The sequence below is a fragment of the Canis lupus genome, chromosome 17, assembly GCF_003254725.2.
Source record: "Canis lupus dingo isolate Sandy chromosome 17, ASM325472v2, whole genome shotgun sequence".
NCBI lineage: Eukaryota > Metazoa > Chordata > Mammalia > Carnivora > Canidae > Canis > Canis lupus.
The window spans coordinates 23,770,834-23,793,136 of NC_064259.1; the positions used below are offsets into that span (position 1 = coordinate 23,770,834).

The window sequence follows — 22,303 nt, forward strand, 5'->3', positions numbered from 1 at the left end:
ATTGGAAAAGTAGACTATGGTTGGATCACTCAAGGTCTCATAAGCACTTTATCCTAAACATACTAGACAGTTATCTAAGGATTTTAAGCAGGACATATAAGATTGAATTTGTCTTAAAAGATCACTAAATCTTTATGTATATATTTTTAGTTTTATATACCTGGACATTAAAAAAAATAGAGGTTTCATTGTAGTAGATCTGGTCATAAAACATCTGAAACTATGATTTCCCCATATAAAAGCTACACTGGTAAGTTAGGGCATATCTAGAGACTGAAAACAAGAATAATGAGGCATCTGGGAACCATGTCATCAAAGAATCAGTTTGAGGGTATCAGTCACATTCCTCCTGGAGAAGAGAGCTCTGAGGGGAGAAATGACAGCTGTCATATTATATGAAAAGCAGTCATGTAGAAGGAGATGTAGGTGTCCCCCTTGATATTCCAGAGGGAAGAATGTGAATTCAGAGGGAATCATGAGAAAGCGGATTTTATTTCCATTTTGAAGGAAGAACTTCCCAACAATTAGAACTTTCTAGTGATGAAATGGATTCCCCTCCAAGATGCAAAATGCCTCCACAAGACAGCAAGCTCCCAGTGAGGAAAAGCGATCAGACAACCTCATATTAGCTGACAGCAGTTGATGAAGCAGTTATAACACCACAAAATTCAGTAGTTTAATATGGGAAAAGTTTAATTTCTTACACTACACATCCAACGTAAGACAGGAGGGGTCTCTGCTCACTGTGGTTCCTCAGCAAGCTGTTGATGGGGACATGAGCACTCATCTGCCACAAATGGAAAAGGGAATGGTCCTCTTAGAGTCTCTGATCATTGGTGACATGATCCTTCCTCTTCATAGTTCACTGGCCAGAGTATGTCATATGGTACAACTACCTATAAGGGTCATGTTCAGAAAACAGAAAGCCAGAACTATCTAGAGAATAGTACTAATGGCAATCCACACATTCCAATGCCTTGGTTATACTTGTACTGCCAACTCTGTAGGATGGCTGAAAGGAAAAAATCGCATGCATGGAAGTTCTTCATAAACAATAAGGTGCTATGGAAGCTGGGGGCATCACAATGCCAGATTTCAGGTTGTACTACAAAGCTGTGTTCATGATGTGGTCATCGAGACAGTGTGGTACTGGCACAAAAACAGACACATAGATCAATGGAACAGAATAGAAAATCCAGAAGTGGACCCTCAACTTTATGGTCAACTAATATTCGATAAAGGAGGAAAGACTATCCATTGGAAGAAAGACAGTCTCTTCAATAAATGGTGCTGGGAAAATTGGACAGCAAAGTGCAGAAGAATGAAACTAGACCACTCTCTTTCACCATACACAAAGATAAACTCAAAATGGATGAAAGATCTAAATGTGAGACAAGATTCCATCAAAATCCTAGAGGATAACACAGGCAACACCCTTTTTGAACTCAGCCACAGTAACTTCTTGCAAGATACATCCACGAAGGCAAAAGAAACAAAAGCAAAAATGAACTATTGGGACTTCATCAAGATAAGAAGCTTCTGCACAGCAAAGGATACAGTCAACAAAACTCAAAGACAACCTATAGAATGGGAGAAGATATTTGCAAATGACCTATCAGATAAAGGGCTAGTTTCCAAGATCTATAAAGAACTTATTAAACTCAACACCAAAGAAACAAACAATCCAATCATGAAATGAGCAAAAGACATGAACAGAAATCTCACAGAGGAAGACATAGACATGGCCAACACGCACATGAGAAAATGCTCTGCATCACTGCCCATCAGGGAAATACAAATCAAAACCACAATGAGATACCACCTCACACCAGTGAGAATGGGGAAAATTAACAAGACAGGAAACCACAAATGTTGGAGAGGATGAGGAGAAAAGGGAACCCTCTTACACTGTTGGTGGGAATGTGAAATGGTGCAGCCACTCTGGAAAACTGTGTGGAGGTTCCTCAAAGAGTTAAAAATAGACCTGCCCTACGACCCAGCAATTGCACTGCTGGGGATTTACCCCAAAGATACAGATGCAATGAAATGCCGGGACAACTGCACCCCGATGTTTCTAGCAGCAATGTCCACAATAGCCAAACTGTGGAAGGAGCCTCGGTGTCCATCGAAAGATGAATGGATAAAGAAGATGTGGTTTATGTATACAGTGGAATATTACTCAGCCATTAGAAATGACAAATACCCACCATTTGCTTCAACGTGGATGGAACTAGAGGGTATTATGCTGAGTGAAATAAGTCAATCGGAGAAGGATAAACATTATATGGTCTCATTCATTTGGGGAATATAAATAATAGTGAAAGGGAATATAAGGGAAGGGAGGAGAAATGGGTAGGAAATATCAGAAAGGGAGACAGAACATGAAGACTCCTAACTCTGGGAAACGAACTAGGGGTGGTGGAAGGGGAGGAGAGAGGGGGTGGGGGTGACTGGGTGACGGGCACTGAGGGGGGCACTTGATGGGATGAGCACTGGGTGTTATTCTGTATGTTGGCAAATTGAACACCAACAAAAAATAAATTTATTATTAAAAAAACATTCTTGAAAACAAAACAACAACAAAAAAAATGATAAGGTGCTATGGAAATGAATGGTGTGCTGCTGATATACTGCACCTTGTACACCGCTCTCTCCCCAAGACTTCACACATGCCTGGTATAGAGTAGAGGCTCCATAAATGGTTACTGAAAACTCTGTGGATTAACAAACATTTAAGTCAATATGACTTCTTCCTGGGGCAACAAAAGTTGAGTCTAGATGTTTTCAGGAAAAGGTGATTAGTCCACTATCATTTTTGAGTTGTTGGGAAACAAGACTCCTGTGCTTAGATGGGAGATGAATTAAATGATCTTAAAAATCCTTTTAAACAACAACAACAACAACAAAAATGCTAGCTTCACACTTTCCCCTGGAGTCACAAAAATACAATGGCTGTCCTGAAATAAGAGCCTAGTTTTCACGACTTGTGAAAGAGATTTTATTCCTTCTAATAAACTCCTTCTCCACCTACTCTTTACTTTGTGGCTTGGCTTTATTACCTTCATAGCATGAAACACTTTCTGAATTTTATGTGCCCCAATCTACCTAAAAGCCACATTAAGTAGGCACAATGTTTTGCTCTTGGTGGTAACCTCAGTGTCAAGAGTGATGGCCACATAGTAGACATCCAGTATTTGTTGAATGGATGTTGTTGGGCACGATACAATAAGAGATATTTAATGCTTAGAAAACTAAACCAAAAGTCAGGGCTTCTGACTTAGAGAAGCATACAGTAGAAGAGTTTCTCTGAGCCTCTTGGACTGTAAAAGCCTCCAACCTCCAAACACCAAAGGGTGTCCTGGACAAGGAAGCTTCGCTCTCAAGCCATGCTATTTCACTCACCAAAGGAAAAGAAGAATCTCACTGGTAAACACAACCCCTTTGGGGAAGGAACCTTGGCCCTCACAATAGCTGTTTTCTGCCAAGGTGGCATTTTTCCCAACACATTATGCAAAAGCCAGTTGGAGAAGATGCTGAGGACTGTTATTTCCTAATTTGATTCTGCCATTTCCAGTAATGGAAAGCTGCACTCCAGCCATCCATCTTAATAAGTGACAGATGCATTTCATTAAAACTTCCTTAAATAATTTCTTGTGGTTTAGAAGGAGGGAAAAACAAGAAAGAGTGCTGTTTTGTGCTCCCATGCATGTCAACATTTTGAAAGCCATTAAACGAAGCAAGAGCTCATCTCAGGTTGAGAATTAAGTGGTCAACTGATGCCAACCCAAGTATGTTTTGCAAGTGCAGTTGCTCATTGGACAAAGGCATCCAAGGTTGTTAGACTTTGTTGGTGAATGAGTAATAATAGTAATTACACATGATCTGACAATTCGTATTGCACTGTCTGTCCCTAAACACACTGCAGAATGGAGATGGGTAATTCTGTAAATGGGCTCTTCTCAACTTTGCAGCTCTCTGCAGGTAAATAGGTATATAAAAATCCAGTAGAGTGAAAACAGCATTACATTGGATTCAGAGAATTTCAATTCTCAGCTTGTTTCTACTGCTTAGGAGCTCTGTGACCTTGGCCAAGTCAACAAATTAATCTCTCTGTGTCTCCAACTCCTCTTTTGTATGGCAAAGATGAACACTTGTCAAGCAACCCCGCAGGATTATTATGAGGATTAAATGAGAGAACAGAGAGCAAGAGCTTGCTAATTAAGAAGAAATTTTCACACACAAAAAATTCCTTATAGAAAATCTGTTGATAAATCTATATAACTATAGAAAGATATGGACAGGTATCTAGATATCTGTATCTATATCCTATCAGTTGTGCTTCTTTAGACAACCCTGACTAAAATATAGTGAGTAAAGCACAATAAAATGGACTATGTTAATAAGCCACTGTAGTTAACTTGACCTTCTAAGAAACAGACACAAAAAACTTAAGGTGAGCAAGCCTAAGAAAGAAAATTGTGACAAGAGAGCTCAATTATGACTCAGGACATGTCATTTGATCCTTGAAATCCCAGGTAGGACCCTTCAAGGTTGTTTATGTCAGCACTGTTGTGCTATACTCTTCTGAGCTCTCATTATGTGCTTAGCAGTGTATACGCATTATCTCATTTAATCTTCAAAAGCCTATTATCTTTCCTTACTCTACATCCGAGCAACACTGAGTCTCAGAAAGTGCAAACTATTCACCCAGTGTTGGAGCTGGTGAAGGAGCAGCAGAGCCAAACACCTGAATTACTAACCACCATACCCCTCTCAGTTTCCAACTTTAATGGCTCAAGTACAGTTGCATCAATTAACATGCATTGCGTTACTAAAATTAATAAAATCTAAACCAGATTGGCTTCTTTTCTTTAAAACTTGGAGCAGACCAACAAGCTTCACTTTGATTTAGATCAACCTGAAAAAAAGAGTGGCCAAGATATATCCCTATGCTGATTAGCTTAGCCCCAGGTCATCACCTGGCCCTAGACCAACACCCAGGCAAGGAAGATACACTGATTGGCTGAGGGTGGGGTCATACCCACCTCAGCCACTGAAAGGAAACTGTGTGCTGTCAGAAAGAGGAAGGAAGCAGTGGATGCTAGGTGCGCAACTAACAGAAGTCCACCACGACCTCCAAACAGTTATCCTCCCTGCTAACGTGTCAAAACACTTTTTTTGAGTAGTGACAAATAGCCTGCACTTTCTCATTCCTCTGAGCCAGCTGTGGCCAGCTCACTCTACATCCATCCTGCCTCTCAGTCACTCAACAGTCCCACAAACATGCAGTGAGTGGGCACTTGACTGACATTCAAAGATGTTAAGTATGATTCTTGTTCTCAGAGGACTCAAGGTCTGATAAAGCTGGAAACAGACCACAAAGGATGGGAAGGGAAGAGGAACAAACAGCTGAGGGGAGGACCTATGGACATGCGTGTAATGGACAGTCAGACTCTCATAAACCTGAACCTGCACTTTTGCAGGGGAGTCGACCCAAAGTATTTAACCATCCTTCAGAGCTCATGTTGTCACTTTCACGGCTTTCTTTTGGACCAGATACCCTTGTCTCTTCTCAAACTTTGAGCCCCATGGCATATGTAGTGCTCAGAGGGTCTCCTGATTCATAATGAGTCTAATCCCACCCACTTCTCCCCCTAGTACATCTCTCATTTATTCATGCTTTGCTTTTTTTTAAGTCTCCTTTAATTGTAGACATTGGGGAGAGGCTATGTTTACATATTCTTATTTATAGCTTGCCTAGAGCATGGCTGTGAATATTCAATACATGTCTATTAACCATACTAACTATGTTGATAAAAAAAATTTTCAATTCCTGGAGCTATTAATCAAATGCTTTTTGACCAATTCTAAATCCATTCATCCTGAAATATTTACAGTTTTCCACTATTGGCAAGTTACTCTGGTTGCTTATTTTCTATTCACTAGTACAGTAATATTAGAAGCTGAGCCTCAAAAAAAAAAAAAAAAAAAAAAAAAGAAGCTGAGCCTCTTCTTTTCTCATTGTTCTATATTTTTGAAATGTATTCTATAAATTTAATAGATCTATTGTTATATAGATTTTTCAGTCCTAGAAGCTTAGTACCTTCGCCAAGCCTCATGAGATTAGGAGTGTAGGCTTGATTATCCACATTTTTATGGATGTAAAAGAGCATTATATAGAATTAGGCTGTATCTTATCCAGAGCAAGACCAGAACCAAGAGTATCATTTCAGTTACCAGGTATACCTTAACTAACCTTAGTGTCTTCTTCAGGGACACCACTGAGCAGTAGGTCAATGCACTGCAGACAGGAAGGACAGAAGTGGGTACTTACTGAACACTTGTTGGGCTCATATACTTGGTCACATGTTTTCATATGATTTATATATATATATAATATATATATCTTCACATGTTTTAGAAAGACAGTATCATTATTCTCATTACGCAAAGAAGATGGTAAGGTTCAAAATTATTTAACTTATTTGCACAGACCTGATAATTTCTAGAGCTGGGATTCAAACCCCAGTCTCACTCCAAGCTCTTCCCTTCCCTCTGTTCTCTGATGTCTCCCAGTCAACAAACCTCTAAACTTGAAAATGCTCAGAAAATAGCTTCTGAGAACTGATGGAGATAAGCAGCCCTGATAGCCTGACCATGCCATCTTGACATGCAGTTTTCTATGAATGGGTTGATAATGATGATGGGTATAGCTGAGGCAGTACACTGGGTTCTAATCTTATCTCTGCTACTAATTGACTGAGATATCCCAAACAATTGCATTTCTCCAAATATGGCCATAAATATGTTTAAATAGCTAAATGGATGGTTAAATCAGTGAATGCTCAACTGAGGAAGCTGTTGGTGACTGGCTCTCTCTCTGCCTGGGGCAGCCCTAAAGGACCCTTGGAAGTTTGATCATGGCTAGAGACTAAGTTCAGACTTCATCATCTATTGCCAGTCCAAATATACTGGTACAGAAGCATGGAAGTGTCTGCATGCAGTAGAGGACAGGGAGATAAAAAGCTCATGTGGCTGCTCTTGCTAGATTTCCTTGGCTGGTCCCTGAGAATGTCCCAAAACATGGAGTTTCATATGAAGTACATACTGGAAATTAAATCATAGGACAGAGTGAGTAAAATAGAAATCTCCTAGGCCAGGAAAGAAAGAAAAGGGGAAGACAGAAGCAAACATAAAATTTTGACACAAGAAGGAAATTCATCCTCCCAGGAAGAAGCTAAGGAGATGCTGGGGCATCAGAATGGATAAGAAAAAAGTATTGGATTTGTAAACATCAGACAGACCTTATAGTGACTCCTGGGTGACTTCAGAGAGGTCATTCATCCTCCTGAGATTTCCTTTCCCATCTGTAAAATGTGGGTAACAGACCTATCCCACCCACTTCACGAAGTCATGCTGAGTTCAATGAGACAAACCAGAACAAGAAGAGCAGATTAATGCATCCCAAATGGGTTTCCGAATGCTCTGCAAGTCATCTTTGTTATTCTTTCTCCATAGAACAATGCAATTGATATGTGAATATACTCACTTCCTCTACTTGCACTTTTTTTTGAGACTGTCAACAAATATTTACTGTACAAAGTTTGCAGAGAGAAACAAAAGTGTGTGAAACATACTCTCAACCAATTTAGGGAATGGAAATACCTACCAAAACTCCTATCCCATAATTGGTAATAAAGCTAGTTTGGAACGTTAATGGGCTGAATAACGACCCCCAAAGATGTCTACATGTCCTAAACTCCAGAACCTGTGAATATGTAAAGTAATATAGCAAAGGAGAATTAAAGTTCCAGATGGGATTAAGATTGCTAATCAGCAGACTCTGAAATGGGAAGATTATCCTGAATTACATGGAAGTGGGGGGGGGGGGGGCAATGTAATCACAAGGATCCTTTATAAGTGCAGAGGGGCCAAAAAGGGAGGAGAACCAGAGGGAAGGTAGCATGGAAAAGACTTGGCCTGATGTTGCTGGCTTTGAAGATGGAAGAATGAGGTCATGAGCAGAGGGATGGGGGTAAGCGTAGCCTTGAAAAGCTAGAAAAAGACAAGAAAACAGAATTTCCCCTAGAGCCTCCAGAAGGAATTCAGCCAGCCTAGTGAGACATAATTCAGACTTCAGATATCCAGAACTCAAGCTTATAAATTGGCTCTGTTCTAAGACACTGGGCTTTTTATAATTTCGTACAAGAATCACAGGAAACTAATACAAGAATTCAGTTCATTTGGTTTTTGGTAAACAAATGAAGTCCAAAACAAGCATTTATTATGCTCATGAACTCTGGGAGTCAAGAGTTCAGGCAAAGCACAGTGGGGATGGTTGCTCATGATATCTGGGTCCTCAGCTGGAAGGCCACAGGCTGAGGGCATTTTGACAGCTAAGTGCTAGAATTATCTGAAGGTTCATGTACTCATATGTCTAGCAGTTGATACTGTCATCTAGGACATTAGCTGGCATTGCTGGTCATATGTCACCATATGACATCTCCAAGTAGCTGGGACTTCCTTAGAATACTTTTCCAGAATGTCATATAGGTGGAATCATACGGTATGTAGCCTTTTCAGACTGGCTTCTTTCACTAAGCAATATGCATTTAAGTTTCTTTCGTGTTTTTTTGTGGCTTGATAGCTCATTTATTTTTATCACCAAATAACATTTCATTATATGGATGTACCACAAACTGTTTGCATTCACCTTCTGAAGGACATCTTGGTCACTTTCAGTTTGGGGCAATTACGAATAAAATTGGTGCAAACATTTGTATCAGGTTTTCATTGTGGACATAAGATTTCAATATATTTGGGTAAATGCCTAGGAGCATAATTATTGGATCATATGGCAAGACTATGTTTAGCTCTGTAAGAAACTGCCAAACTGCCTTCCAAAGTGAGTGCCATTTTGCATTCCCACCAGCAATGAACAAGAGTTCCTGCTGTTCCATATCCTCGTCAGCATTTGGTGTTGTCAGTTTTTCATGTTAGCCATTCAAATAGGTGTATAGTGAGATCTCATTGTTGTTTTGATTTGTAATCCTCTACCGACATATGATGTTGAGGATCTTCTCACACATGCCAGGTACAAGACTGCTGCTAGAATCACATAAGGATGTCTGTTCTCCACCCACCATGATCCTTGGGAAATAGAGAATTCTCTTACCAGGGAGCAGGTGATATCAGTCTCTGATGTTTCTCTATTCTGGAAAAAGGTAAAATTTTGTTTTTAAAAATAAAATCAGAGATAGGGCCTTAAGTTTCTCCTTCTGTGAGTCTAAAATGTTACTATCCTTTCCTTGGGGATGTCAGAAAAATTAATATTGTCAGTGTAATCTAACAAAGCTACACTTGTGTTTTCTTCCTTCCAGTACTGCATAAGCCACCTGTATCAACACAGAAGTTTAAAGCATTCTATAGTATTCTCTTAAATTCAGTTTCATCAGCAGCTCATGGTGCTCCCCAAATCAGCTGTGACTTCTGAGAGTTCAGACTCATCTCTGCTCACCAGTTTTCCAATAGAAAAACAGTCATTTCCTCAAAACCAATTGTTCCCATCACTAGGATGGTAATAAATCCGTGGACAGATGTTTTGCACTGGATTCCTAGTAGTCCTAGATGAGGTCCCCACATGTAACAGATGTGAACCTTATTCTATAACATTTAACATAATAAATTTCACATGTTTTTATTTCTTGAAGTAAAGTTTAATCTTTTCTGATCCCCCATTCCAATGGGTTGGTAACACATTTAACTTTAGTCACAGCTGGAGTGTACTTTCCTGACTCATGGCTGGCAAAGTTCCCAGGGACCTGGCACAGTATGTGCCATTCAGGAACGGCTCTCTGATCCATGATCCATCACTAATACAGTATTGTCCAAATCCATGAAATCCCACAAAGATGAGCATCTGCTTTGTTCTGGATTCACAGTCAAGGCTGAGTGTACAGGGTGCCAAGTCCAGCTTCCTTGGGGTACCCGAGAAGACATTTTTTCCTGAGATCCTGTCACTACCCCACAGTTATCTTTAGGGGCCAGTCACTTGTGCCCATAACCTGATGAATCCAAGAACTTTTCCTTTCCTCCAACTCTTAGGGAATACTCTAAATCCTCCTTCTCCTATGGCACCCTCAACACCTTGAGCCTCCTGAACACCAAACATTTGCCTCCACCTTCTCTTCTCTTGCAGCTCAGCACGATCTCCTCCAGAGCACAGACTCTGGCAAAATAAAATCCAAGAGAGGCATTGTCTTCTGAGAGTGCTGAGAACTTCTGCTTCCTACAGAAGCTTCCTCTACGGGAATGGAGGCCTGAGTGGAAAATGAAAAGTGTCAACTCTATTGCATTAACAACAATGCCTCAATTGCTATTTCAGTAAATCATGCTACCACAGTTAAATTAGTGTCATTATAGGAAAGAACCTCTTCTAGAAGGGTTATTATCACCTATATATCCCAAAGTACACTTAGAGGAGTTAGAGGCCCTCTAACTCCTATGATTTCAACCATTTCACCTTCTTCCTCTGCCCATCAGTATATTGCCTTCAATCTGCCTGATTGTTTTTCGAGTGGTTTTGGATAGAGTGGTGTTGTCTGGAACTCTCTCTCCTGTTACATTGTGAGTCTCTTAAGGGCAAGGCCTGATTCTTCTGTAATGGTCAGGTCCCAATTGGAAACAGATGACACATAGAAACTGGGTAATGTCAAGAGGATTTCTTTACCAAGGGACTAATTTACCAAGCTGTAGACAAGATCCAGGGAACATCAAAGGACAGTGTGGGAATCTAGAGCTAGTAAAAACTCAAAGAGATGAGAGAGGGTCAGATAAATGGATCCCTGCAGGAAACAGTAGGGTAGAGTCAGTAGCCAAACTGAAGTGATCACAGACAGAGGGGCATGGAATGCCAATATCCCAGCCTCACTCTCCTCTGACTAGGTTCTCCATTGGTCAAACCCAACCAGAAACCAGAGCATCAACACCATTAAGGTAATTCATACAGCTCAACCTTGGGGCTGGCAACAAGGTGGCTTCTGTGGGCTCTAAATACTGTGACTAGTTCTTCTATCAGATTGAATCAACTCTAGTCTGTACCCTCAAGAGTCTTAGGGTCTAGTGATAGAGAAGGGACTCAAACACAGGTCTTTGGGCCCTAAGTCCACAATCGTTCCATTCCTCTTTGCTGTACTGAATCCCCCCATGATTCTGAACCCTACAAGTACTCAGCCTGAGATACTCAATCCATCACTTGATTATAAGCTGTTTTGTAATTCACATGAGTTCTTTTCTTACCTCCAGTTCAACTCTGGGAGAACAAAACTTTCATCTTGTACCTTTCTTACAGCTGTGAATGTAGCTCACTGTCCATAGAAGTTCCCTGATATCAGATGAGTGAGCCATTGAAAGGATCTTAAAAGTGTCCACATAGAGCCAAGCTCCAGGAGTGGGGAGAGGACTCCCTTTGAATGATTGCTGTACCGTTTCTATATAGATTCTTGGGCAAAGAATTACCCAGAATCAGGAATAGTTTCCAATCATCCCCTCCCCACTCTCCGTACCTAAACTAAAGCCCCAGGGGCAGTCCCAGACATGCCCCCAAAATAGAAATGTGATTCAGGGGCACTGAGTCATTCAGTCAGTCGGCCACTCAATTAACAAATAATTATTGAGTATCTCCTAGGTTTCAGGCACTGAGCTAGATACTGGGTATACAGTAAGAAATAAGACATTAGACCTATAAACTTGCAAATTAATGTAAAATTGGAAAATGTGATAGGTACAGTAATTAAAAAAAATAAAAAAGAGTGGCTTAAGAGACTAGCAGAGACATGACCAAGGTGATCAGTGCCCTGCCCACACCCCCAGCTTGCCCTGGAGGTCACCGCACACAGCTCCATCCTGCGAGTGGCTTCCTGCACTGTCTTCAGGGCATTCTCCACCCTGCAGTCTATTCTGGGGGAAGTCAGTTGAATCAGAGAGTTGGTGTCCCAGGATCAACCGCTATAATCAGAGATGAGAGTTGGTGGGTAAACACTCGAGTTTTCTCACCCTTCACGGACAGTTCTGAAGCCTGCTGCACACAGGCTTTCTCAGTGGAGGAACAGCGCCCCCGATGCCCACAGCAGTAACCTGCTCATTAACCCAAGCGTGGCTAGCTTTGTCCCCTTTCCTCTATCACGTCCTCATCCCCATACTGGCACTTCCTGGAACTGCCACCCCCAAACTTGTCTCAGGGTTTTCTTTTGGGAGAATCAAAAGTAAGACAATAGAAAACTCACTCACACGAAGGTCAATGCCCACTTATACTGAGACCCCTCCAAACTCAGGAGTCTGCAACATCAGTCAAATGTATTCTGAGGCCAGACGTTGAACTTTTGGAAAACAAGTGAGTCAAAGGCTGGTAGTACTTCTTTATTGGGGATGAAGGGAAGATGGAGAACAGATGCTGGGAGGGGAGTGGGATGGGGGAGGGAGGGACACAGGGTGTGACCGTATGGCAGGACCAGCTGGCAGCCACAGGGAAGAGGACGACTGTCCCAACCATTCCACAGAAAGACAGAACTCAGTTCCTTTTCACCACCTCATGGTGATTTGGATCATACAAGGCCAAGATAGGAGCATTACTATAGCAAGCAACACCACATGGATTTTCTTCCAGACAAAGGACAGAAAAAGGTACTTTGTAGCCTTACTGACTGACTTAAAATTCACATTTAATAGTCCCTCCTCTTCCCATCTCAAACTTCAGGGAAAAGACTCTTCACTACTAAGGTATTTCCTTCTGTGATTACCAGGACATCTTGAAATCCTCGTCATTTAGCAGAGAGAAAGAGAAGATGCTCAAAAATATGTGTAATGAAGAAATAAGCATGGAAGGTGAGTTCTGGGGTGTGTCTCCTTCCCTCTCCTGGTGTTTCTCCCGTTTGAGGGGAGCTCAGGAACAGCACCCCTGACTCCGCCCCTCCTCCCACTTCCTGTGGCCTTTCTTGCTTCCCACATGTAGAAGACAAAGCTGGAGAAGGTAGCTCAGCCCTTTTCTTTCCTCTTCCTCTCCAGAGTGAGCTGTCCACAGGGGCAAGAGTTCTCCTGGCTCTAGCACCACTGAGACAAGGCAGACAGATCTGCCTAATCCTGGGGTTCAGCCCTTGCTGAAGACCATTGCCATAGTCTCCAGTATCAGCTACATGACTAATAACAGCAAATTTTGGTCCCCAACAACTCTTTCATCTATGCCTTAAGAGTTCAATTCATTAACATGCAACATTATGGAAAGAGAATTACATAACTTCAGTGGGACAGAATGATAGTCTGAACTAAAGTGGCCTGAGTTCAGCTGGTCTTTCACTTACCAGCTGTACGAACTTGGCATTTTATTTTATCTCTATGGGATTCAATTTCTTCATTGTCATGAAGAAATGGATGAGATGAATTCTAAGGTCCCTTCCATGATTCTAAGAAGTAGGATGCACAGGGTCTTGCACCTCTGGGAAGGTTCCTCTGTGCCACTTGGTCTGAGTGCGATGTCCCTTTTTCCAAGAAGCCCTGACTCCCTGCTTTTTCCTTCATGACAACATGTAGCAAATTGTTTACAGTTGCACACATCCTCAACTCATCAGTGAGCACTGGGGCAGGCTCCATGTTTGTCTTGTTCCCTGCTGCATCCCCAGCACCAGTCACATCTCACAGTAGGTATTTAAAAAAGAGTTGCTGAATTTTTAACTGTGATATAATCCAAGGGGCCAGAGGCCCCTGTGGCACAGTTAGCCACCGCTCCCTGTGTGGTAGGAGGAGAAGTATGACTGTGGTACATCTAACCACCTCTCTTATGCTACATAATCCAGAGAATCTACCTGGGAAGTAGAACTGATGCAAGAGAGCAAATCTGGATTTTGTGTTTATTTCTGAAAAGACAAATATCTTTCTATATTGTTTTGCAGACAAATTTATTAATGCTGGGGAAACTGCAAGCCACCTTTAGGGGAGAGGCAACCTCCTCTCCCATTGAGTCATCCATATTTATGGGCATCTGGGTTGGGGCCATTGCCGTGTATGTGCTCAGATTGTCAGTGAAGCTTTTAGCCATTTGGAAAAGCACAATAAACTCCTCTCTGTTCCCATCTGCACAAGCCCATGCTGCAATCATTCCCCTCTGCAAGCCCTACCTGCTGTCATGAGACTTCTCCTCTCTGGGATTGGAGGAAATGAACAAATCAACCCTGAGCACGCTTCAGGTGGCTCTATGACCTTGCATTCCTCCCCCCGTGACCTTTCTCATGTTGCTCTTTGCATGGGCGGCTCTAGCCATTACATTAGCAACACACAATTACACCTTCAAGGTAGATTCAAGTTCAGGCTCTACCAGGACATAAATACCTTAATGAGGTGACAGCCATGCAAAACTTGTAAGTGACATAAATCAGGGCTCTGATAGACTGCAAAAGATATGTTGGCAGGTTCATGCCCCAGCAGAAAGAAAAAGAGAAAGAGAGAGAGAGAAAGAGAGAGAGAGAGAGAGAAAAGAGAGAGAGAAAGAGAGAGGCTGGTAGTTGCCTGAAGCACAGTATTTTTCCAAGCGATTTCTAATGTTTTCATCCAAAATTTGCACCCTTGTCCCTACTGCTCTGATTCCTCTTCTGGTTAAAATTCCCACTGACACATCCAGGATTCAGCACTCATGTTCAGCAAGTGCTACCAGTTGACAGAGGGATACTCTGGTTCTAGGTTTTCTTTGCCTCTGGTATCTGGTATCTTAAGATACCCCTTGACCCATGTAGTGGGGAGTGGTGGGGTCTCAACTTCACAGATTCCTACATTTCTGTCAGGGGTCTAAGGGAATATGAATCTCTCATCTAAAGGCAGAGTGGTTGGGGGGCCACTATCCAGCCTGCACCACAGCCAGGAAAGGGGACTCTATGGTTGGTGGTCTGGCCATGAGGTGACAGAAGGACATCTTGTCCCTGAGCCTGCTCACCCACACTCTAACAGCCTTCCACTCCGTTCAGTATTGACTGCAGTTCAGAAGAGCTATTACTCAAAATGCTCCTGGCCATTCCCTCAAGTCCAGACATGTAGGGTTGTAACTAAGGCCAGATCCTGAGAAAGCAGTGAAAGCTAAACTCCAGGGTCAGAGGTCAAAATAAAAGAAAATAACAAGTAGCAGACCCTTGGAGATGTGCTCAGCCTATAGTTATCCCCACCAATTGCCATTTCCTTGAAGAGTTCAGTGACCACTTAAGCACAGCTGTTTAGAGTGACGCCCAACATTGTGAGGCCTGGTTACCCCTCACAACAGCCCCACCAGCTCTCATGAACTTCAGAGTAGCTGTGCCCACAATGATGAGAACAGAATGAGCAGCCATGTTTTCCCAATTTAGTCTCAGAATGGAGGGGCTTAGTACAGCATTGTCCAATGCAAATATAATGTGACATGTGCCATTTTTAATTTTCTAGTAGCTACATTTAAGTAAATGTAAAAGCAAACAGACAAAATAATTTTAATAATATATTTTACATAAGCCGATCCATCCAAAATGTCATCTCAACATGTGATATAAAAAATTAGTTGAGATATCTTACTTTCTTTTTCTATAGCAAGGGCTCTGAAATATTATATGCATTATACATCTACAGCTCCCCTCAATTTGAACCAGCCACATTTCAATTGTTCAACAGGCACAAACACCCAGTGGCTACCATTTGAACAGCATAGTTCTGGTGGGATTCCCAGAGATTCACACTCTTTTATGTTCTCCAGTCATTCTAGAGATGCCTGCTTCAGGTGTACACGTAAGAAACAAGGGGCACTACGGAAGCCAGAAGCATAAAGCATGGCATGCCACAGGAATCAGCAATAGCAAGTAAGAGCATGTCAGTCTGACCCCAGATAGAAGGAATGACCAACCACTCTGCACATATGCTCTCCTGCTCCCTAAGGGGTAGAAGTATCCCAGATTCCTATCTGCTTTGAAATGGGTTCCCCAAAGCCAGAAATGACTGGATCTTGGCTGCAAAATGATTTGATGAGAGCTGCTACTAGTGGCAGGCAGATTTATTAGGTTTGGCCTACAGATCAATGCCCACCTAAACTTTAAAAAAAAAATTTGAATTGAGTGCACACACTTAGAAATTGAGTGATTTCACTTAAAAATCTAGTTTCCCAGCTTCTCTTGAAAAATCAGATTTGGGAAAACTGGGCCCATATGTCTACATGACAACACACTGAGCCAATACACCTGCCAACCTAAGTGGGGCACCTGCTGTCCCATCACTACAGACTCCACCTCTTCCTATTATCTTTCCTACAACAGCAGCCAGGTATTAGTTGCCATTTATCATTGTACCTGATCTCCTAATTATTTAGAGAAAAAAGAATAAAATATTTCTGGCCCCTATGTGTATAACCAAAGTGGGAAAACCAAGATTGGTCAAGTGTGCCACATGCTTTCTGTATCTTGTCTGAGTTTCTTATTGTGACCTACCTTGGGGGCATTTGAGTTTGTGACCCTGTGATGGCTCTGTGCCCACTATCCACCATGGAGAAGTCAGGTCCAGCAGGTCCCTCTATGTTTTTGAAAGTCTGAAAGTCTATTTTTGTCTAAAATGTACCAGCCCTCCTTCCAGCAATGAAATTCTGCAGTACTCTACATTGAGCTCCTGGAACAGAGACAGAGGAAATTGAGCTCAAATTGTCCTTCCCTTTTTTCAAACCAAAAAGAAGGAGGGAGTCATGACCCTCACAGACAGGAGAGGGGAAAGTTTACATCAAACTTATCTAGGCACAATGATCACTAGGCCAACCCTGGCATACCTATTTTCCTGGTAAAACCCAGATCCTGTTGACAGCACCTAACAGGGTGAATTTCCCCTTTTTTCCACATTCTACATCCCATCTCTGCACCCCAACTGTCCCAGGAGAAGTATGTAGGTCTAAACCTGTACTATCCCATCTCATTTCTTTGCATGCCTCTTCCCCTTTCTAATGTGTTAGCTCTTTAAGACCAGAGTCCAGAGACCTTATTTATCATATTTCTTTGCACCTTTTGCATCTGTGGCACCTGACATAGTCTCTTCTAAAACAAAAAGTGAAAAAAAATTAAAAAAAATAAAAATAAAAAAATAAAACAAAAAGCGACAAAAAGAAATAAGCAAGAATAAAGTAAGTCAGCCCTAGAATTACTACCTTGCTACATTTCTTTTTATTCATTGTATGACCTTGGGCAAATAAAAATCTTTCTAAGCCTGAGTTTCCTCATCCATAAAGTGAGAACAATGATTCTCATCTCTCAGGGTTAATGTGAAGATTTGCTGGGGACTACTCTTAGAGTGCCTTAGCCCAACATCTGACCTATAGTGGAGGTTGGGGAAAGGTGAGTTCACCTTGCCCCTGAGCTGAGGCAGAGAGGTGATAGATACTGGGCTGACCTCACCACTGGCCCTCACCCAACTACCTATCAGCAAGAATGCAAGTCTCTGCTCAGTCCCTTAGATCCAGGCTGCTGTGACTCTCAGAATGATCTTATCCTGGCCAGATGGGCAAGTAGGAAGAGATGTCCCCCTAATCTGTGCCTTGTTCCAGAAAAGACTCACAGTTGAAAACATGAACAGCAATGTACTCAAGGGGTACAGATGAGAATACTACTCCCTTGATTTCATTTCTTAATGCATGTTAATTAGCTTGTTTGTCTCTCTTGCTCCATTTCACTAAAAACCAGCCAGGCCCCTCTCTTTCCTCAGGTGGTTTGTCTCTGAATCAGGGCAGCTGAATCCTCTGGAACCTTCTCAGTCCCATCTTTTTCACTCCATATCCAGAACCCAGAGTCACAATTTCTACTGGAACCACCCCAACTTGGATGACTGTCTTTCAGGACTTCCTTCTCTTGCCCCTCTGGACAGAAGGGGAAGCCAATGTGGAGTGAGCTAAAGATGACATATAAGGCAAGAAATATTAGTCTTTCAAGAAGTATACGTGAGAGAAGAGAAATATGGAATAGTAACTGTCAGAAGATATACAGCATCCTGGAGATTTTTGTTTTAAGGATGGGAACATATTTTCAAGATGACAAGTTTAGCCATCATTCTCTAGATGACCATCATTCTCCCCTTTTTTGGAGCCTGGGAGCCTGACTGCCTTTCCAATCACATGAAAACTCCTTCCCTTTTTCTATCTAGGTAAAAGCCTTCCCTCTTAAAATTTGTTTAAGGCATCTCACACACTAACCCCCTCCTGAACTATAACCATTTCTTCCTTGTGGTATATTCCTTGGAACTCATCATCACTGTACTTACCTCCACCTTATGAAAAAACCATCTGGTGATGTCTGTAAATTTGGCAGAGGAAGGACCTCTGAAAATCCTCTCCTCCATAAAATTAACTGGAATACTGGCAAAAGTTATCAAAATTAACTTCTTCAGGGCTCTGAAAATTAACCAAAGGTTTGAAACATTCCAGGGAACATTTATTCAGGAAAAAAGATCAAACCTCAATAAGAACAGTGAACATTATGGCATTTTAACTTGCCCTATTCCCAGCTGCCATCCCGCCCCAGCTCAACAATATCTCCATCCACAAACCCAACAGCCTACAATCACAATGAAAACCAGCATCCTGGCAGCAACCAGAGGGGGCAGGGCAGCGGGGAGCACCTCCAAAGCTTAATTTCCAGAGAACTGCAAATATCTGACCTGCCTTGTAATTCCCTGGAAGATCCCATTAAAAGGCCTATCATTATTTGACCTGAATTGGAGCTTGTCCAAGTGCCTTAATGGAATAGAATTGAAAATCCACAAATAAACCTTTACATTTACAGTCAATTGATTTTTGACAAGGGGGCTAAGACAATTCAATGCGGGAAAGAATGGTCTTTTCAATAAATGGTGTTGGGGCAACCGAATGGTAACATGCAAAATAATGAAGTTACACCTCAGTCCCAAATCATGTCTAAAAGTTAACATAAAGTGAATCAAAAACCTAAATGTAAGAGCCAAAACTACAAAGCTCTTAGAAGAAAATATGGGTGTAAAGCTTCCTGACCTCGGATTAGGTAACAGTGTCTTAGCTAGGACACTGGAAGCACAAGCAATCAAAGAGAAAACAGAGAAACTGAACTCCATCAAAATTAAAGACTTGTGCTTCTAACGACATAACCCAGCAGTGGAAAGACACCCCACAAAACTTCAAAAAATATTTGCAAATCATGTCTGATGAAGATCTAATTTCACATACATATAACAACTCAACAATATAAAAACAAATAATTAAAAAATGAACAAAGTATTTTCATAGACATTTCTACAGAGAAGATATACAAATGTCAATAAGCACATGAAAAGATGTTCAATATCATCAGCCATCAGAGAAATGCAAATAAAATCAGCAATGAGATACAACTTCGTAGCCACTAAGATGGTTATAAAAAAAAAATTAACAACAAGTGTGGTAAAGATATAGAGAAACTGACACCCTCTATTGCTGATGGGAATATAAAATGGTACAGGGAAAGAGTTTCCCTGTCCCTCAATAAGTTAAACATAGATATTATATAACCAAGCATTTCCACTCCTCAGTATATGCCCGAGAGACTTTAAAACATGTCCACACAAAACTTGTTCATAAATAAATGTTCGTAGAGCATTAGTCATAATAGCCCCAAAGTGAAACAAATCAAATATCTATCAGTGATGAATGGATAAAGAAAACGTGGTATATCTATTCAATGGACTATTACTCAGCAAAAATAAGAATTACAGTATAATGCAGCCTACAACATGGATGTATCTTGAAAATATTATAGGAAGTGAAAGAGGTTAGTAACAAAGAGGACCACATATTGAATGATTTCATTTACCTAGAATGTCCAGAAGAGGCAAATCTATAGAGAAATTATTATTGTCATCAGGGGCTGGAAGAAGGGGGAAATGGGTAAGGACTGCTAATGGGTATGGGATTTACTTGGAGTATGATTAACATGTTCTAAAACTAGGGAGTGGTGATGAATGCACAATTTTGTGAATATACTAAAAAACACTTTTAAAAGATGAATTTTATAGTAAATACATTATATCTCAATGAAAGAAAAGGCCACCTGCCTTTGGGCCGTGTGATTTTCAGCTACATACCCTTTCTTATTATTTTCCACTCCTCATCAATCGGATGGTGTCCACCAAAAAATAAGCTATCTGGTATTACTGTCTCAACTTCCCAAACTTGCCCTCCTCCCACCACTCTTATCTCCTACTTCTATGAAGCTGAGCTATAATGTGTGTTCTTCCTGAAAATTCCTCCCACCCAATTACTGAAATTTATACCCATTCCAAAAACCTTCCTCCCATTACGGGAACATGAAATACCCAACTCCTTTCCAAGGCCAGTCTGTCCCTGATGCCCTTTACCACACTCCCTCCAGGCTTGAAGGTCCTGCTGCATCTCCAAATCTTCTCATTTTATATCTTCAATTTCCCCCTTTTTGGTAAATCTGTCTTAACTGTTATCCTGAAAATATGCTTACATGGCTCCCATCCTTAAGAAGAAACTTTCCTTGGTACTGGGTTCATTTCCATTTATTATCTCATTTTTCTCTTCTTTTGTTCAGGTAAACTTCTCCAAGAGTGGTCACAGTTATTCTGGCAACTCCAACTCACTCCACTTTGGTTCCCCTTCCTATCCTTCATCTACTGACCCCACTCTATGATCACTAGATAATTTCCTAACTCTCAAATACTATAGGTAGTTTGGGTACCATTTTTCTCCTATACTGCGCTGCATGTGATATTGATGATCACTTCTTCCCTTTTGACATTCTAGCCCCTTGACTTCCAGGACTCCATACACTCCTGGCTCTTCTCCTGTTATTCAAACCATTCTTTCAGGGCATCTTTGGAGGGCTCTTTCTACCCCAGCACAATCCTTCAGTATTGGTATACTCAAGGCTCTTCCTAAATGCTCTGCTCTTTATAGTCTGCTTTTCTCCATAAATGATATCATGATTTTAACTATATATGTTGATGATTCCTAGGTTTCTCTTTCCAACCTAGACATCAAGATATATGCAACAGCCTTCTGTATGTGTCTAGTCATCTCTTATGTACCTTAAATTGAGCAGGCCCAAAACAAAACTCATCATTTCAGTTGGCCATCTATCTTCACTAGTCACACAAGCCAAAAAAAAAACAAACAAACAAACAAACAAACAAAACCTTAATTCTTTTCTGTTTGACTTTTTAACTCCCATATTTAGGCAACAATACTATAAATATTACCTGTAAAATATTTCTTTAATCTGCATTTCTCTTTCCAAATTTAATTAGGCTTTCCATCAAGGTTAGGGCAAGAACCCCGAGAAACCTCTTCACTGGCTCCCTTCCTTCCATGCATATGTTCTCAAGTCCATTCTTTATATAGCTGTTAGCATGACCTTTCAAAACATTCTCCTGGTTCACACATTTCAAGGCTGACCTACAGGATGAAGTCAAAACTCAGGAAAAGTCCATGGCTAAAAGGACTCCTTCCCATCCTGATTCCTTTCATTATTAACTCATCACTTTCACAGTCTTTCACCCTCACTATTCTGTCAATGAGATCTTATATTTTCATTCCAGAAACTTGGACCTGCTTATAGTTCCCCTATAGTCCCCAGCCCTTATAACACACACACACACACACACACACACACACACACACACAGAGAGAGAGAGACAACCATTCTCTATGTCTCAGAGGAGAGAACAAGCATATATCTCCTTTCATCTCCATTACTTCCTGGATTATTTCTACTCAGCCCTTAAGTAGCCTCTAAAGGTTTACTTCCTCAAGGTACAAATCCTGCCCAGATCCTTCACACTTGACCTACTCTTAGATAAGTTAAGGTTTTCATGTTGTTTAATGCCTCAAACATATATCACTTATTATATTTACTGTATTATGTTTTAATAATCTGTGTCTCAGGATGCCTGGGTGGCTCAGTGTTTAAGCGCCTACCTTCCGCTCAGACGTGATCCCGGAGTCCCAGGATTGAGTCCCACATTGGGCTCCCTGCATAGAGCCTGCTTCTCCCTCTGCCTGTGTCTTTGCCTGTGTGTGTGTGTGTGTGTGTGTGTGTGTGTGTCTCATGAATAAATAAATAAAATCTTAAAATAAAAAAGGCCTGAGTTTGTGCCCACTTCTATGAAGAGGAAGCTGAAGTCAGCCTCACCCATATACCATAGTGGTAAGAGTTGGATAAGAGTGGATAACAAAAGGAAAATTGAGATTTTCCTACCAGAAGAAGCAAAATGATGACTAGAGGAGTGGAAACCACAGTCA

The 22,303-nt window shown here is 41.2% G+C and overlaps 1 long non-coding RNA gene across 2 annotated transcripts in view; it reads right to left on the reverse strand.

Moving 5' to 3' along the window:
- Positions 1–8,272: 8,272 nt before the first annotated feature.
- LOC112664583 (uncharacterized) overlaps positions 8,273–22,303 on the reverse strand; it is a 98,617-nt gene continuing 84,586 nt past the window's right edge. Inside the window, exon 3 of one of the 2 annotated variants that reach the window (XR_003139831.3) lies at positions 8,273–10,319. This is a non-coding gene — a long non-coding RNA (uncharacterized LOC112664583). Of the gene's footprint in view, positions 10,320–16,489; positions 16,660–22,303 lie in introns of those variants that run through there. The other variant, XR_007403161.1, reaches the window with a different exon arrangement.